This window comes from Meleagris gallopavo, chromosome 4 (genome assembly GCF_000146605.3).
Source record: "Meleagris gallopavo isolate NT-WF06-2002-E0010 breed Aviagen turkey brand Nicholas breeding stock chromosome 4, Turkey_5.1, whole genome shotgun sequence".
Classification (NCBI taxonomy): domain Eukaryota; kingdom Metazoa; phylum Chordata; class Aves; order Galliformes; family Phasianidae; genus Meleagris; species Meleagris gallopavo.
The window spans coordinates 38675472-38695007 of record NC_015014.2 but is presented as its reverse complement, the minus strand read 5'-3'; the positions used below and the strand labels follow the sequence as shown (position 1 = coordinate 38695007).

Sequence of the window (19536 nt, the reverse complement as noted above, 5' to 3'; positions counted from 1 at the left end):
TAATGACTAATCACCTGAGCATGGCTTTACTTCAGACTATTTACCAAAAAAATGGGTAGGATTATTAGCATGTTTGTTTGCATTTATAGCACTTCTACTGCCATAGTTATGATTGTTTGGCTTAACTGTTCATGACTGAAGAACAGGGCAATGCTATTGATGTAGCCAGTGGCAAAGCTAGGCATGGGGCATCAGAGGAATTAGTAAAAGCTAGGCCTCACTTTTCTCATTTTCTCTATTAACTCGTGCTTTGCCAAAGCTCTCCTCTCCTTATGTTACCACTGGTACTGCATTGAAGAAGGCAGCGTCATAAAATCTGTAGGTCCCTAAAAGACAACGGGAATGTTACATGAAGTCAGCCAAAAAATATTTATATGTAATATTTATATATTCTTTGGCTTCTCCATAAATTTCATGGTATGCTTCTGCAAAGCGCTCAGAGCCTCTCAGCTCCCCATGGCTCCAGCGAATGATGAGATTTTCTCAGCTCTGGGAAGGATTACGGCCATGTGGCCCTGCAGTCAGGACAACTTTCTGCTTCACTAGTAAATTTAATTGCCCCAAACATATTTTTTATTCTCTGCCATGGATACAGTCCCTTAAATGTATATAACAGCAGGCAGCGTGAAAAGCCTTTTTTCCTCTCATGCATTAGAAGTGACTGAGTAACTCATGAGGGAGAGAATGAAGTAATGCCATGTGTGAATAGTGAAGAGATATATCGAAAAAAGCAAGGGACAGACTAAAAGAGATGTGTGATAATTGATACCAAGAGAGAAGAGAGGGGTGGAAAGTTAAAGGACATCACGGGCTTTCCTTAGAAATTGTTAAGAGTAACTGAAGTAAATGATCAGAAGTTGCTAACAGATGAGAAAAAAGTGGCCATCTTCCCCCAGCTGGAGGACATTACATAGACAGCTGCAGAACTCTCTGTAGGTAAGACACCTAGCATGAATGAAGGACAGCTGCAGCATTTACAGAATGAACTTATGATTAATTTATGAAGTTGAATATGTTATTCCCCAAGCAAAACATTTGATTTAAACCTCACCTTGAGTATACTATAAGCAAATATACTCAATTTTAAGGACCTTCTTGCTCTATTATTTTTATTTTTTCCATGATATTTTTTCCATTTTATTTCATATGTAACTCAAACAGTTCTGACAGCTGGAGAGCATGCTAAATATATGCATAGTTAATTATTTTTAGACATGGTAGTTATTTGTTCCCTTGTGCAAATCAAGTTAGAAGTCAATGCATAGTAGAAATATTTTTTTGTTGAATTTAGATTAAATACTCTAGATCTGATTCTTCTATCTAAATTCTTACAAGACAATGTAATCATGGACTTGAAATAACTGCTTTTATATTCTAAAGTCTTTCAGCTTGGTTTCACTACACAGTTCTTACTAACAGTCTAGTCCTGTTAGCAATAACTTTAATAACTAAACTTTTAATCTAACTTTATTAGTACAACTGTCAAATAATCAGTACTGTCAAATAATTATTTTATTCCATGAAATAACTGAGATTTTAAAAGCATTACATAAGAAGTGCCTTAATTTTTTACAATTTCTATGCGATTTATTTTTATAGATATTTGTACTCATACTGAATGAAACCCTCAGCAAATGTAAAATTCTACAGGTTCAAGGAAGCTATGGAGATAAATCTATTTGAACCAATTAAGGACCCAGCCTTTGTTTCTATGTTTAACATCATTTACTCTATAAGTATACATCAGCTGACTTTTTACCATGGCCTTTCATCTACCTAGTTTCACAGTTACCTAGTTAGAAGTGTTCTTTTGGATTTCTTTTATTTTTGTGTTAAAGACCCCCTGACGTGAAAGAGAAAATGAACTAATGAATTATTCTTGTACTGGACCTTATTAAGAAGAATATTTCTTGATGCTGTTTTCTGATTTTCTAATATGGTCTCCAGAATTCCGCTAACTGTATTAGAAGATGATGTAAGTATTTTCACAGTGCAAGGCTGATGTGCTTTTACAGATTTATTCTCAACAACTACAATTTTGTAGCAGAGGCATTTTCACTTTCTTCCTTTTTGTTTTGTATTTACTCAACATCCAGCCTCTTCCCTGCTCCAGTTTGAAACTCAGGATTTTCTGGCTTCAGTGTCACCTACTGGTCTAGCAGCAACAATGCATGAGGAATAACTTAGCAAACAAACTATAATTAAAAAAACAACCAAACAAAAAAAAACGACAAAATAAAAAACAAAAAAAAAACCTACAAACACAACTAAGCACCAGCACATGGACAAATCCCAAAGCAGTAATTAGTGGAAAGAGACTCCATAGTTATTTTGACATCCATCGCCATTAGCATTCAAGGATGAGGAGCTTAAATTTTAACAGACACCCTGAGAAGAGACCTGGGGAATTATTCAAATTTGAGGTTCAGCAACAGGCCACTGTTCTAAATGGCCATCAGAGAGGATTATTAAAAACTGAGCTGTGAGGTACAAATAAACTTATAACGTTACGAGAGATACAGAGATTGCAGAATCATGGAACAGTTTGAGTCGGAAGGAGGGATGGACTCAGGGATTTCAAGAGGTCACTTAACTCCTACAATTCTTTGTTTCTGTGACCTTAAAGATCATCTGATTCCAACCTCCCTCCTGTGGGCAGATACGTCACCCATCAGATCAGGCAGCCCAGGGCCCCATCCAGCCTGGCCCCTTTAGGGAAGGAGTTTCTCTGGGCAACCTGTTCTACTGCCTGTCTGAATAGAGAACTTCTTTCTAACATCTAATTTGATTCTTCCTTCTTCTGTTTTAAAACCATTTCCCCTTGTCCTGTTACTATCTGCCCATGTAAAAGTTGATCACGGAAATTAGTGTTTTGGTGTCATGGGTACATTCATGGACCATCCTGAACAGCTTTTCTAAGACCAATAGATTTTTTTTTTGATGCTTGAAACCAGGAGTTACGTAAGGCATCTTCTGTAAGGCATATTATGACCATATCATCTTATCTGAATGATCAGGTAATAGCAGTACACAGGCGAGGTTTCTGAACAAATATACCTACAGCATGCTCTGACCATTAAAACAAGGCAGGGTTTTTTGCATGTTTGGCCATATAATAAATGCTATACTAATTCTTTATAGCCCCCATGTACAATCAATGAGTATACAGATGATACAATTGTACAATCAACAAACATACAGATGATATAGTATATCCAGGAGTTTGGCTGATGTAATTATTATACTAAAGTAGGAAAAAAAAAAAGGACACTCACCCTATCCTAGGCTCACGTAGTAAACTCCAGTGGAGCAGATCTCCAGAAGCGATCCTTCCCCACTCTCAGTCAGCTCTTAAATGGGTCTAGAAGAGATGGAGCCAGGCTCCACCCCTTCCTGCAGCACAGGTAAATTGCCTCCACCTGTGCTCCTGTGGCTGACTTATTGCTTACCTCAGGTGATCAATCAGAAGTTCAGGCCATGATTCAGCAGCCCCATACACCCCATCAAACAGAGAAAATAGGATCAGGTTTGTATTGCATCTGTATCACTTATTTTATGCCAGCTTTATTAAAACTGCAGCACCACAACTTCTCACATTTTTGTCTGCTGGTACCTAATAATGCCAATTTTTATAGCTCATAAATTCAAAACAACAAGCTACTAAACTTTTAGAAAATAAAACTACAAGCAGGCACAAAGCCTTGCACTTACTTTTTCCTAATATTTGTTGCCTAGGTTTTCACTTCAGTTTACAATTCAGGACCATAGAGTCAATCATGTAAATTTCAATATGCAGCCTACTGTATTACTGTGTGTGCAGATCAGTTTAGGCTGTGGTCCCCTGGCAGGTGTTCAGTATGCCCCTAGGTGTTTGGGATGGCCATGGTTCTGTTTCAGAGTCCAGGTTTGGACCCTGATCCACTTCCATTTACAGAGATTCTTAGAGAACCCATTACCTGTCTGCAGCTCTACACATTTTGTTTCTTCTTGTCATACGGAAGAAATGCTCATGGAGATCTGATGTTACAGCACTGGTTGCTGAAGTGAGACCCACTGTCCAGGTTCATTTAAACTGGTTACTGTATAGACTTCGGAAGGCAACATAACGTGGCTATTTCTGATCTTCAGTAGATTGTTACTTGCAACTCTTTTATGCCATTTTTCCATTTCCCGAGCCATCTGGCTCCTGTTGCAAGATACCTGCAGATATATTAATAAACCAATCTAATAGAATTGTACATATTAAATATACAGCAGAAGCAGCTGGTCGGTGTTTGTTGTAAGCTTTCTACTTTTCCCTAACATTTCAGCCACCATAATTTAAAGTCTTGAGCTAGCTCCTTCGAGGAAAAAACAGGTTTTATTTCTCACCTATCTAGAAAATAAATAAACTCATCTTTCCTAAATGAAGGCTGTTATTGAAATGGAATTGATAATCAGCATGTCATTTTCTTCTGTGGAACTGAAACTTTAAATTCAACCCTGGAACAGCATTGTCAGTTGATCCTATTAAGATATACCCTCCTGACAGCTCTCATATTAATTGCAGCAGATTGCTTGCTGTGTGCTCATTTGTTTGTTTGTTTTCTCTTAGAACAATCTGAATGACTTCCAGAAAACTTCACTTCTTTTCAGATGCAAGTGAGGTTAGAGAAAAAACAAATACCTGTTGACTTAATATAGAGGAATATTAATTCTAATCATGAAATGAGTCGTCTTTGGGATAGTGCTCATCATCTTCTCAAAGTGGACCTACAAATGTAGTGCCATAAACCAACAAATAAATAGGAAAATCTGGCTGTATACAATTAATTAGAATAAACATAGTTTGTTCTACAGACCTTTCCAAGTGCTCCAGCTACATGAGAGAGATCAGAAACTAACATAAAAATAAAGAATACTATTCTCAGGGCACACTGAAAAAAAACCCTGTGAAAAAGAACAACAACAAAAAAGAAATCACTACCACCGCAACAAAAACTCAACATGCATAGCCTGCATTGTCCAAGACAGGTTTTCTTTTTAGCTTGACTGAATGGGTGTTTCAACTTCTCACATCTGATTGCTACTGAACTAATTATACCAGCATTCAAAACACAATACAGAAATTAAGAAAAAAGTACAGCCATCAGATCTAATAAAAATGTAATCTAATACAAGAACACTGTATTGCTAACATCAGCAATTAAAATCTGGAAAGCTAAAGACTGAGTAAATCATCTGTGGTAGTTTGGTTGTGAGGCTGGGAAAAAACAAAAGCTGCCTGTGACAGAGATAAAAAAGAAACAACACCCCAAGAATAATAGAAACAAACCAAACTTAAAATACTGCCTGAGGCAGGTAGCAAGTATATGAAGGCTTTTAAAGCAAACAAACAAAAATCTCCCCTCTCTTTTTTAAACACAGCTTCACTTACTTCTGAAAGCTCAGAGCAAATGCTCCCACAGTTTTAAAGTCTGACTTGCAGAAGTCTGTCTAATTGTGCTGCACAAAGATACTAGAAAAATCAGAAAACCTAACTTTTGGTTGAAAGACATGAAAAATTATAAGGAACTGGTAGATGGAACTGATTGTAGGAATACAGAGCTGTTGTCCATGTGTATAGAGATAGGATTAGGAAAGACAAGGCGCAGATCATAGAATCATAGAATCATTCAAGTTGGAAAAGACTTTAAAGATCATCGAGTCCAACCATGACCTAACCAAACTACCCTAACTAGTAACCCTCAGCTAAATCATGTCCCTGAGCACCATATCCAAACAGCTCTTAAACATATCCAGGGATGGTGACTCAAACACTGCCCTGGGGAACCTATTCCAGTGCTTAACAACCCTTTCTGTATTTCCTGATATCCAACCCAAATGTACCCTGACACAACTTAAGCCCATTTTCCCTCATCCTGTCATCTGTCACCAGTGAGAAGAGACCAACCCCACTCTTGCTGTAAGCACCTTTCAGGTATTTGAAAAGAGCAATAAGGTCTCCCCTCAGCTTCCTTTTCCCCAGATTAAGTAGCCCCAGTTCTGTCAGTCTCTCCTTGTAGGGCATATTCTCCAAGCCCTTCACAAGCCTTGTTGTCCTTCTTTGGACCTGCTCCAGCACCTCAATGTCCTTTCTGTACCGAGGTGACCAAAACTGAACACAGTATTCGAAGTGAGGACTCACCAATGCTGAGTACAAGGGCAGGATTACTTCCCTTGTCCTGCTCACCGCACCATTCCTGATACAGGCCAGGATGCTATTGGCCTTCTTGGCCACCTGGGCACACTGGTGGCTCATATTCAGCCGACTGTCCATCAGTACACCAAGGTTTTTTTCCACCAGGCAGCTTTCCAGCCACTCCTCCCCAAGCCTGTAGGGTTGCCTGATGTTGTGACAAAAATGCAAGACCTGACACTTGACCCTACTGAAACTGATACAGTTAACCATGGCCCATCCATCCAGTCTATCCAGGTTCCTTTGTAGTACCCTTCTCCACTCAGTCAGAATCAACACTCCCTCCCAGCTTGATGTCGTCTGCAAACTTACTGAGCACGCGCTCAGTGCCCTCATTAAGATCGTTAATAAAGATGTTAAATAGAAGCGGCCCCAGTACCCACGGTGACCCTGGGGGACACCACTCATGACCGGCCACCAACTGGATTTAACTCCATTGACCGCAACTCTTTGGACCTGGCCATTCAGCACCCAGGGAGTAACAAGTCTTACTATTAAAGATTGAGGCAAAGAAGGCATTAAGCACCTCAGCCTTATCCTGATCTTTGGTCATCAAGTTGCCTCGGCATCCAACAATGATTGGAGATTCTCCCTATCCCTCCTCTCACTGTTGATGTATTTAAAGAAATATTTATTGTTGTCCTTTACCTTAGTGGCCAAGTTCAGTACTAGGTGGGCTTTGGCTTTTCTAATTTTCTCTCTGCACAGCGTCACTACATACCTGTAATCATCAAAAGTAGCTCACCCACTCTTACAGAGACTGTAAATTTTCCTTTTGTTCTTGAGTTCCAGCCAAAGGTCTCTGTTCAGCTAGTCTGGCCTCCTTGCCTGTTGGCTTGTCTTGGGGAGGTCAGCTCCTGCACCTTTAAAATTACTTCCTTAAAGTATTCCCAGCCTTCCTGAGCTCCCATGTTCTCCAAAACTACCTCCCAAGGGACCTTCTCAACCATGGTCCTAAAGAGGATAAAGTCCGCCCTTTGGAAATCCACGGTGGCAGTTTTGCTGACTCCCCTCTGTAGTTCAACAAGGATTGAGAAATCTAGCATCTCATGATCACTATGCCCCAGACTGCCTCCAGCCTTTACATCCCCCACAAGACCTTCTCTGTTAACAAACAGCAGGTCCAGGGTTTTGCTTCTTCTTGTTGGCTCTTTCACCAGCTGCGTCAGGAAGTCATTTCCCATACACTCTAGGAACCTCTGTGACTGTTTCCTATCTGCTGTATTATAAATCCAGCAAATGTCTGGGACGTTGGAGTTCTCCACAAGAATAAGAGGGAGAGACCTTGAGACCTCACCCCACTGTCTATAAATTGTCTTGTCCATCTCTTCATCCTGGTTGGGTGGCTGGTAGCAGACTCCCATGATAATATCAGTTCTATTGGCCTTTGTTTTTATTCTGACCCATAAGCTCTCAACCCTATAATCACCATCATTGATTTCCATACATTCACATTCTTTCTTAACATAGAGGGCTACGTCACTGCCTTTCCTGCCTTGCCTATCTCTTTTGAAAAGTCATCCATCACAGCACTCCAGCTGTGCGAGTCATTCCACCACATTTCCGTGATGGTGACTATATTATAGCTTTCCGACTGCACAATGGCCTCCAGCTCCTCCTGTTTATTACCCATACTGCATGCATTAGTGTAAAGGCACCTGAGCCTCCTTTTGAGTGGCAGTAGTCCTAATACCCTCATGATCATACTCAGGTGTTTCCACAGCCACCAACCTCATACCAACCCTTGTGCTCTTCCTACAAAAGGGTGAGTCATCCTCCTCGATCACCAAGACACAAGACTGTGGGGACTTACTAGCACATCCCTCTCCTACAAGGACTGGGATGTTACATACAGGCTCCATTCTAGTGACCCCAGTTACACCCCCACCCCACTTTGTACCAAGTTTAAAACTCTACCAATGTACCTTCCCAACTCCCATCTTAAGACCTCTTTCCACCGATGGGAGAAGCTACTCTTATTGGTTGCCAGCAGGCCTCGTCTTGTGCAAACAGAGCAGAAGTTGAAAAACCCAAACCCCTGCTGGGCACACCAGGCTCGGAACCAGGTATTAATCCATTGACCCATCATATTTAGTTCCTCATCATTCCCTATAACTGGAGGGATGGAGCTGAATTTGGTGAGGGATGTGAAAGATAACAAGAAGGGATTCTACAGGTACATAGGCAGGAGGAAACAGGCCAAGGAGAGTGTTCCCCTCTGATGAAAAGTAATGGGGAGCTGGCTTCCTCAGACATAGAAAAAGCTGAGGTACTCAAGTGCTTTGCCTCAGTCTTCACAGGTGGTCAGGTTTCCCATGTCTGCCAGGACTATGAGCCTCTATGTGAGGGTGTGGGGAGTGGTTTCTGTCCCACTGTAACAGTGGAACAGGTCTGAGACCTCCTCATGAAATTGAACATGTATAAGTCCATGGGGCTGGATGATATCCATCCTAGGGTTCTGAAAGAGATGGCTGATGTGGTTGCCGAGCTGCTCTCTCCATCATATTTAAAAAATCATGGCTGTCTGGTGAAGTCCCCAGTGAGTGGAAAAAGGAAAATGTTACTCCTATTTTTAAGAAAGGGAGAAAGGAAGATCCAGGGAACTACAGGCCAGTGAGCCTCACCTCTGTGCCTGAGAAGATCATGGAGCAGATCCTCCTAAAAGCTATGTTAAGGCACATACGAGATAAAGAGGTGATTCGGGACAGCCAGTACGGCTTCACCAAGGGCAGATCATGCCTGACCAATCTGGTGGCCTTCTATGATGGAGTGATGTCTTCGGTGGACGGGGGAAAGGCGATGGATGCCATCTACCTGGATTTCTGCAAGGCCTTTGACATGGTCCCTCACTACATCCTTCTCTCTAAATTGGAGAGGTTTTGAAGGATGGACTGTTTGATGGATTAAGAATTGGCTGGCTGGACACAACCAAAGGGTTGTGATCAATAGTACTGTGTCAGGGTGGAGGCTGGTCACAAGCGGTGTCCCTCAGGGATCTTCAACATCTTTATCAATAACATAGATAATGGCATCGAGTGTACCCTCAGGATGCACCAAACTGAGAGGTGCAGTCAATACACTGGAAGGAAGGGAAGCCATTCAGAGGGACCTGGACAGGCTGGAGAAGTGGGCCCACGAAAACCTAATGTAGTTCAACAAGGCCAAGTGGGTCAAGGAAATCTCAGGTACTTATACAAACTGGGAGAAGATCTCCTGGAGAGCAGCCCTGCAGAGAAAGACTTGGGGGTCCTAGTAGACGAGAAGCTGGACATGAGCCAGCAGTGTGCGCTTGCAGCCTGGAAGGTCAGCTGTGTTCTGGGCTACATTAAAAAAGGGGCCAGCAGGTACATGGAGGTGATCACCCCTCTCTACTCAGCTCTTGTGAAGCCCTATCTGGATTACTGCATCCAGGCCTGGGGCCCCCACTGCAGGAAGGACATAAAGCTCTTAGACCGGGTCCAGAGGAGGGCTACTAAGATGATCAGAGGGCTATAGCACCTATCCTATGAAGAAAGGTTGAGGGAAGTGAGCTTGTTTAGCTTGGAGAAGAGAAGGCTCTGGGGAGACATCATTGTGGCCTTCCAGTACTTGAAGGGAGCATATAAACAGGATTGGGATCAGTTGCTTATGAGGGTGGATAGTGATAGGACAAGGGGGAATGGTCTTAAACTGAGACAGGGGAGGTTTAGGTTAGACAATAGGAGGAAGTTTTTCACACAGAGGGTGGTGTCACACCATTCACTACCAAGGAGGTAGCGGATGTTCCATCCCTGGAGGCATTCAAGGCCAGGCTGGATGTGGCTCTGGGCAGCCTGGTCTAGTGGTTGGTGACACTGCACATAGCAGGGGGTTGAAATGAGATGATCATTATGGTCCTTTTCAACCCAGGCCATACTATGATTCTATGATTCTATGAGCTGTGGAATAAGTAATGACTCTACATATCCAAGGATTTCCCTGTTTGTCACAACCTCCAGTTTAAAGGCTTTGAACATTCCCCCCCAAAATAAGTTCCAGCAGCTGCCCAGAGAGATCCAAGGGTATGAGAAATATCTTTATCTTTTTGTCATTTACACTCAGTATTTCCTTTTTGATTTCCTTTTCCTCTTTTCCAAGTACCTTTAAGCTTTATTAAGCCAAACTTTGCATTGTGACCATCAGAAGCAACATACAGCAAAGCATATGTAGACTTAGTATAATACCTTATGATTTTGGTTGTTGTAATGCTGGCCTGGAAGCTCTGTTGCATAGCCTGCACAGTGCTGGGAGGAAAAGGAGACACTATTCTTTCTTCTAACACTTCTCTATACAGACATCGGGCTTAGTCTCTATTTCATACAAACATTTTGTGCATGCTTTCTTCTGTACAGAACAAACCATGGATGGATGATGAAGAAAGAATGCACTCCTTGTATGCAGATGCTCCTCTTTTACTGCATAAAGCAAGCCCTCAAGAACTCCTCACTAAAGATACAGAGATCTGTTGTCTCCCAGTAAGTGTAGAAAGCATTATTGCTTCTCCTAGGCAGGGATAAACCCTGAGACTATGGAGTTTGGTTGGTGTTGCTTAAGTTCCCAGGACCTGAACCTAGAGAAGAGGAGGTACTCTCTGCCTGCCACTCTTGCACCGTACTCTCCATCAGAGCAGCCCCAGGCAAGAAGTGTTACTGAGAAAGGAAAAAGGAATAGGCCAAAAGGCTGCTGGTGAGAAAAAAATCAATTCATCTCTTCTCTCACAGCTACAGAACTATGTTTCTTTTTTTTCATATTTTCCACACACAGTGGAACTCGTTAAAAGCAATTAAGTCAAATTTTTATCTAAATAACAGTTAACAAAGTCCTAAAACTGAAAATGCATCTAGTCACTCTAGAGGAATTTTAGAAACCAGTCTGAAAGAATTTATTTCTCCTTAGTTATGCTGCTAGAAATTGCTGCAAATAGCTTGCGCAGCAATAAACAATTACCTCTGTGTTCTTAATGATGCAGGGGGCGTGAATGGACAGGCCATTGGTTGTGCTTGTAGGGTCGTGCCAGCTAATTAGGAGTGGCCTGTGCTGGGCTGGGACATATCAAGCAATTGGCTGCTCCATGTGACATATTCCAATATCATTTGAGAGTTAATTGAAGTAGATCTCCTCAGTATTCCCTGGGTCAGCCTTTCACTCTAGTGGAAACTGCATTTTATAACGGTATTACTGTGAAATGTTTCTGGGAAGATAAGCAGTATAATTAAGTATCAAACTAGAACTGAAACATAACTAACCTGCAATTCTCTTAATATATATACTGCTATCAAGATAGTCACTGATTAAAGTTTTCTTAAAACTGTAAATGTTTATCAAAATCAAGAAGTCTCCCATGACTTACTATTTATCTCAACAAGGAAGGCCAAGATCTCATTCTCTCTAGTTAGGAAATCAGCAACTTGCCCATGATCACATTTTTCTATGAAAAAATCTTGGAATGTACATAAGTGGCTAATTTTGAAGATTATGAACTGATTATATATATTTGTTTCCTTTCTGGGATCCTGCCACCACTCAGAAGCCCTTGAAACTCCTGGTTAAATGCGGTTTATAAGTAACTCCCAGGCACGTGAGTTCACTTTTCAAATATCTTGCTTATCAATTTTGAAATGTGAATTGTTATTGTCTCTTACAGAGATGTCTCATACAGGACTTGCTTTTCTGCTGATAAGGAATACTGTAGGTTTGTTTGCCTCTGATCCAGCACTTAAAATACACCTCACTGGCCTCACATCACATGAAAACCAAGACTAAAAGGAAATGCCACAGAAAATTCTGATGATCTTTAAACTTCATTTAACTACTTAATTCATTGTTTTCCTTTATGGAATTACAGTGTAAACAGACAGTGCAATCTCACCCTCCCATCAGATATTCTGTATTTGCATTGTGAGTACATTTTAAAAGAAATGCATTGTACTGTTTATTTTTGAAACACTAATGAATAGCACTGTGGTAGTACAGTACACTCTGATTAACTTGATGATAGAAAAATGAAGTTACTTAATCTCATTTAGTCATACTCTAGATAAGATTGATCAGAAAAAAAATCTAATGACAATTTAAAGGGATTAAAAAAGACACTTCCAAGTTCAAAAAGCACTGAAAAGTTGTGGAAAAACACTGCTGCATGGGATGTAGGTGTTCCACTCTGTCCACAATGCTAATAATATTCCCCATCCACAGCAGTGCCACACAGCTCAAAAACCTAACTGGAGATGCTATTAGGCAATTTAAACATTGGTTTTCTTTATGTACTTTCAGATGCATGCCTGAAAAGTATACTAAGTATAAGCTGTCCATTTTATTTATAATCAAGCAAATACAGATCAATCTATACGCCTTACTTAGACTGTGCTCAGAACAAGTGTTGCAAAGCCATCTTATGGCATAAATCCTCAGAGCTGTCTGTATGAATCAGGAATTGCCTATTCAAGCTCCAAAATGCTCTTACACTGGAAGTTATTCACAATTAGCAATTAGTATTGCAGCTGAAGTTCATGCATATCTCTTTGTTACTGTGATTCAGCACATGAAAGACCTCTTAACTGTTATCAAAAGAATACATTCTGAAATAAATACAGTTATCTTTTTTGTGTGTGTGTGTGTGTTGTTGTATTGTTTCTGTATGAATATCTGACATATTATGATTGAACACCTTGGAAGACTTTTTTTCCCCTCATCTCTCTCACTGGAAATGAATCACAGTAAGACAGGCATATGAACATATGTGCATGCCCGTCTGTCTGTCTGTAAGTACAGTAGAGGAAATGGTGGCAGCTAGCAAAGGGGAGGAGAGGGGAAGGACATAGACTGTCTCCTCTCTTTTGATTCAAGCCCTGTTCATCCAATGGATCAGTGGTCCACAGTCAGCAGCCACAGCCGGCACCACTTGGCAGCACGCGCTCTGCAGGCACTGGCTCAGCAGGGCTTTCTGCACTGCTGCTTTGTGTGGCCATGGTCTGCAGCTTAACATCTCATGGCTCTCCTTCCCTTTACTCTTATTTAAATAAGTGTTTTTCTTTCAGCTGCAAGCTTAAATACAATAAATATATATTCTCTCACAGGCATATTCACTGAATTCCTCCCTTATGGTAGCCTCCTTCTCTCAAAGCTTTTAGCCCCATAGACACACATAAGACAAAGAGGATCAGGCTCATCTGTCTTCGGTAAGTTCATTCAGATAAACAGAAAAATCCTGCAGTCTAAAATATAGCAGCTGATTTTCAGCATCACTTACACTTTGGATTCTGTAAAGGCATGAAAAGCATAGATGCAAAGAACAACTTGTCCCTGCTATGAGTGTTTGATACAGTGAGAGAAAAAGAGAGATGTAGGTTTGCAATAACAGCAGCAATGAAGAAAGTTTTAACCCAAGATTTTCCAGCACCGTGGTTTTCCTTGCTTTTGGACAACAGAAAGCAAAGTGTAGGAGAACAAGTGAAGCATTATGCTTGGGGAAAGAGGAAAAGAAATGATGACAACTGTGAGCTTGCTTACTTACAGCCTCTTATACCTACACAATAAACAAGAAGAAAAGCATGCACAGTTACTGCATAGCCTAAGTGACTGCGTGAGACACAAAGCAGTGGCGAACCATAAGCTGCAGAAGTTGCTGGCTAAACAGTCCAAGAGGAGGAAAGCACATAGCCTTCCAGATATTCATGCACTCCCCAGCACAACGCAGGCAGCCATGGCAGGTGCTCAGAAGTGGAGATCTGCTTCAGTTACTACAGTAGACTGCTGCAGAGACATACAATTACAGAGATGCAGATTTGACATGCTTACAGTGCCTGTTTTTTCTTATTGGCATTCAGGCAACCAAATTAAAAATAGAGAATGAGCTAAACTCATTCCTGGTCTGTGGATAGCTTTATTCTAAGGAGTTTCTGCAGAGCACCAAACCTAATGATCTCTCCAGTCTAACCTTGTTTAGTCCACACAAACAAATACATTTCTTAGAACAGACAAATCCTAAAACATATCTGTTATTTCCTTTTTCTGGATAATTTGAGTTATGCATACCCCCTTTCCCTCAACCTCTGTCTCTTCCATTGCAGAAGCTTCTGTAAATACATTTTTAAACCTGGCATGCAATATCCCTGAAAACAGTAGCACGTCCTTATGCTTATCCTATGTCCCCATATTACTTTGTAAAAGAAAACATGAAAGGATCTATTAAATCTGGAAGTAGAACATGTCATTTTGTTAAGGAATAGTATTGTGGCAGTATCTTGCTTCTTTAGTTGTGGGTAGCATACAAGACTTGGTCACACCATTAACCAAAGCATCGACCCTTCACTAGGGCACCTGAGCTGGTAATTTGCCTTATCTGAGTTCTCAATTACTTTATGGAGGAAACATCCTTACTCCTCTCTCCCAGCTGCAAAGGGTTCAGAGGCCAAAAACACCTAGGGGCACTGGTTTAGTGTTTAAAGGCAAGCCATAGAACAATTTCTAAAGTTTACATTAGGTTTTTGGTTCATTTGACAGCTGTAATCTTAGCTTTTGTGATACACCTCAAGTTTCTGCTATTTTTCACCACGAAGCTTCAACAACATAAACATCACAGCTGAGCTGAAAGACGGACAATGGACAGCAGATAAGACTGACCCCAGATAAGGGACAGTTTTTATTGCTGAGCATAAGAAAATATTTCCATGAATTTGGATTCAAGGTATCTCTTCATCCACAGTAAATACTGGACGTTTATTCATTCAGTTTGTGACTATTTTGATTCCTAAAGTTAAATTCTCACACAGCAACCTCTGTGAATTATGCTTACTATCTCTGATTGGCAAGGGACTTCTATCTGATGAATAATAACACGGCTTCAGTTATTCATTCCTTGATCATCGCTTAGTTGGACTACAACCAGACAATATATCCTTAGCAACATAAACTACTTCAACCACATCAAGCTTGTATTCTGCTTATGGTGGGCTTTAAAACTGTGAATCATTATACCTCGATCTTTATCTAGAATCAATATCTATATAATTACATACATATATCCCCCACTAAGTATTTTTTTAATAAAAGCCCTTAAACTTTCCTATGAGAAGACACTTCACTGCCCATGCTTTATCTTGGAGAAGAGAAAAGCACATCTTATAGCAGGGCATTTAGTCATGTTTCTATATATGATTTTTCAACACAGCATTAAGAACGTGATTTGTAAAATGAAATCCAAATTTCCTGTCAATATTCAGCATCACCAAACTCAAGAAGGCTTACGAGCTAGGAAATGTACAGCATTTGAAAGCTCTCAGATACAGCTTACAGCAGTGCTAAAGGAAAAGCAAGAGAGAAGCCCTTTTTTTTTAATATTAAACATACGAAGCCTGAATCCTTTGATCCTCTAGACAATATATGCTGATGGATTTGCTCCTGAAAATGTCTTTGCTTTACGGAGGTGCAAATACTAGCAGTAACTCAGTGGGGACCTTTCTTTTGTTCAGACCCAGGCAGTATTACTGTCACTATGCAGCTACTTCAAATACATCACCTGTGCTGAGTCAAGGGAATGATTCCTATGTTTTTGCACCAAGGTTTCGTGATGGCATTGAATTCAAAACTTAGTCATAACACCAAGAAAGTTAACCAGCAATTGCTGATGGCAATTTCCAAGTTTCCAAGTGACCAGCCCTGCATCTCCAGGAGCCAGCCATTCTTTTATTTTCTTCCTTTGCAAAGCATGAGAGGAAACAGTGGCTTTACTGGCCTTGCAAATTCATACAAAATAGAATTAAAAGCACATCAGTATACTGCACAAATTTTGGACTCTTTTGAAAAGCTGAATTGATGTCCTGAATCCAGGACTGTGCCAGAGCCACAGACATTATTTGTGCACTTGAAGCACATACATTGCATGTCAGCAACAGTAATTGCAAAAGGCTTGCTTGCACGTGGCACAGTAAGCTTCCTTCCCTGGTGCTGTGACAGCAAGCACGAAGGCTAAGACAACAATAGAAGTGGGAAAGAAAGCCAGTTAAACTCTACAAGTTTTTACCAAAAGTTCAGTTTCTGATGGATAAATGGCTAAGACGATAGAATGCAGCTATCACTTTCTCCCTGACTGAAAAGTTCTTAGAAGGTCTTTAACCAAACTTTTAAAAACCCCAAATGCTTCTGTCCTCAGGAGGACAATTTGCCATATTTGTGAGAATATGCTTACAGAAGAACAAATCATAGGAAAATAGAAAAAGGTGAAATTAAATAGTTAAAATATCTTTTTACTCAAATGTTAGTCCATTATGGTTCCCAATCGTGTATTTTATTTTTATTTTTGGTATTAAAAAGAAAGTATCTTTTGAAAGAAGCACACAGTTTCACTCTTTATCATGTATCAACACTGAAAACCATAAGTATCTTTTGATTACTTTGGGAGAAGCAAGTTGAAAATCATTGGAGGAAATCAAACAGCATGTCATAGAGCAGGTTTGTGGATTAAATCCTGTTGGGTTCTTCCAGACCTTTGAGGCATAAAATACATTTTATAAACTGCAGTCTGTGATCTGAAGAGAGTTGTGTACCACTGGTAAAGTACTGCAAAGTAAATCAATCGTGGGCTGACTTATTTTCCTTTTTCCTCCTATTACTTCCATAACTATTATGAAAACATACAAACTGACCTTTAAAGTAATTCATTTTCCTTTCCACAAAACTTTGAAAGCAATTTTAGTTTGAGAAACAAGAAAACAAGTTTAAAAATCTCAAAGGCTATTGTGAAAAGGGATGACTGTCTTCCAGCCAGCTCTATTATGCACTAGACAAAGGCATACAGCTTGTTCTGCCATACCTGCATTGATTCTGCAGCTGGAAAAATATGAAAACATGCTATGAGCAGATAAACTCCATGAAGAAAAAGGATTAAATAAAACCACAATACCTAGTATTCTGACTGTAGATGTACTTTAAATTCAAAGTCACCAATTCAAATTTTTAAAGTTTAAAAATTAGAGGAAATCAATTAATTATGAAGTTACAGATGGAGTAAAATCAGGAGTGCTAGAGAACCCACCAGCTAGTGATATTACTTTACAAGCAATTAGTGCAGCATTCGATAGACAGGACCCTTGAGTCCCATGTTATCCCCTCTCTTCCCATGTTCTCTACTCTTCTTTCCTCCTTACTGCAAAGATACAATATGCAAACAGGCAATCAACCAAATGGTGTTGGTTATAAAATGGAAATGCATACACATATATAATTGTTAATCAGTTCTATAACTAAAACCCATCTGTATGCTTGCATAGCTACCTGGGGCATGGTGATTCCTCAACAGCTAAGCACAGGGGATGAGATCTGTTGGGGAATTCCCGATTTCGGCTGTGGAGTGAGTAGATGGGGATCTGTATCCAAGGAGGCAGGGTCACCTTACCAAGGAGGTGAAATAGATAAAATATAGGGTGGGGATATGCAGCACATCAAAGAAACTAGGGTAAAAAAATTCCTGAATAAACCAGGGTAAAAATGATCCAACTGTGATTTGCTTTTTAAATGCTTTTTCTGTACTTGTTGACTATTCTATTAAAAGAAGTTGCCACCCACAAAATCAGATTCTAAAAACAAAAGGAGCAGTTCCTATAGTGAGGAGCCTAATTTCCGCTCGGAGTCTCACACAGCCCCAGGTCAGGACACAGATACTTTCTGAGAGTAGCAGTATATGTCTGGATCAGAGTATTCCTAAAGCAAGTCCTCAGAGGATCTGCAGAAAACATATCTTCTATCCTCTACAGACCCTATCAGTGAGAAGAAAGATGTGTCCAATTAGCAGCTTATCTTTGACTTTTTAAGAAATATTTACAAGATCATAAAACATGTTATGAATTTTAAATAATGCATGAATTACAACAGCTAGTAGGTACCTATTACTGATGTGACAACAGCATTACTTATATAAACTTCAGAGATTCTGTCCCACATTTTAGTAGAAAATTTGTATTTAAACCAGGCATTGGAGAATTTCCTTGTCACTACATGCCTTTATAAAAAGCCCCTCCCCAGCTTCAGGTACTGGAAGGCCACTTGGCCTTGCTGAACTTGCTGAACTGATTGGCATGGGCCCACCTCTCAAGCCTGTCCAGGTCCTTCTGGATGGCATCTCTTTCTTCTAGCATTCCACACCACTGTTGCTTACCAACCCACTCCCAGTGGAATAGGAGAGAGAATCAAGGGGAAAAAAAAAAAAAATCAACAAAGCAGGGCTGGTGTGTTGAGATACAAAAACTAAGACAGAAAAGGAAGAGAAAGGGGAATAATAGTAAGTAAGAAGATATATAGATTAAAACATATATATTATATAAATATACATATATATACATATAAAATTGCTCATCACCTGCTGACTGATGCCCAGCCAGTCTCCAACCAGCCAACTCTCCACCATTTATCAAGCTGTTTTTTGGGTTTTTTTTCCTCATTATTTCATAAGGGATGGAATACCCCTTTGGCCAGTTTAGGTCAGCTCTCCTGGTTCTGTCCTTTCCCAACTCCTTATGCCCCCCCAATCCCTCTCACTGGCAAGAAGCTGAGAAAATGAAATGTCCTTGGCATATATGCACAGCACTTCTCAGCAACAACTAAATCGTCAGTGTGTTACCAACATGGCTTTTCTCCCAAAGCCAAAACGTAGCACATCCCAGACACTATGAAGAAAAAAATCAACCCTGTCCCATCTGAAACCAGGTCGTGTCCTCTGATGCATAATGCGAAGGCTGATGGCTCCTGTAATGCGCAGAGTGCTGTTGAAACAGATTTCTGAAATTGCCTAATCCCCATCAAGTACATTACACACAAACCACTGTTGGAAAAGACCCTTGTACTTTCACATTTTTAAAACAAAACAGCAACAAAAGTATTTCTGTGCTGTGGGTTGGTGATTTTTTGTTGTCAGTATTCCACATCAGAACATCATGTGGACCAGCGGAAGTTAGTTAATGTTCTGGTCCCATTTACTGCCCCTTATAGGCACTGCGAGTATCCTGATGGGAGGGTAGAGATGGCATCTCCGGAGGACCTCGGCCTTTTCCTTCTGGCCCTGACTCAGCCGTCTCAGCTCGCTGCGGAGAAAAACACGTGCTTTCCCTCGCACTATTATGGCTTGACTCGCATTTTGGATACTCTTGTCTCTCTCGTTTTGTTTGATTTGGTTAATTTGGTAAATTACCATTCCTCCTCAGATCGCTGTCTTTGTGTTTTCTCTTTGTTAAAACTATCTGCTAGCTCTCTGCCCTTCCTCCTCTCTTGGATTGCACGTTGCCCGGGGTCGGCGAACCGTTAGTACCCCT

At 40.5% G+C, this 19536-nt stretch overlaps 1 long non-coding RNA gene across 1 annotated transcript in view; it reads right to left on the bottom strand.

Annotated features, from left to right (window-relative positions):
• Nucleotides 1-3469: 3469 nt before the first annotated feature.
• LOC116216568 overlaps nucleotides 3470-19536 on the bottom strand; it is a 114279-nt gene continuing 98212 nt past the window's right edge. The window contains exon 5 of the long non-coding RNA XR_004159620.1: nucleotides 3470-4200. This is a non-coding gene — a long non-coding RNA (uncharacterized LOC116216568). The remainder of the gene's footprint in view (nucleotides 4201-19536) is intronic.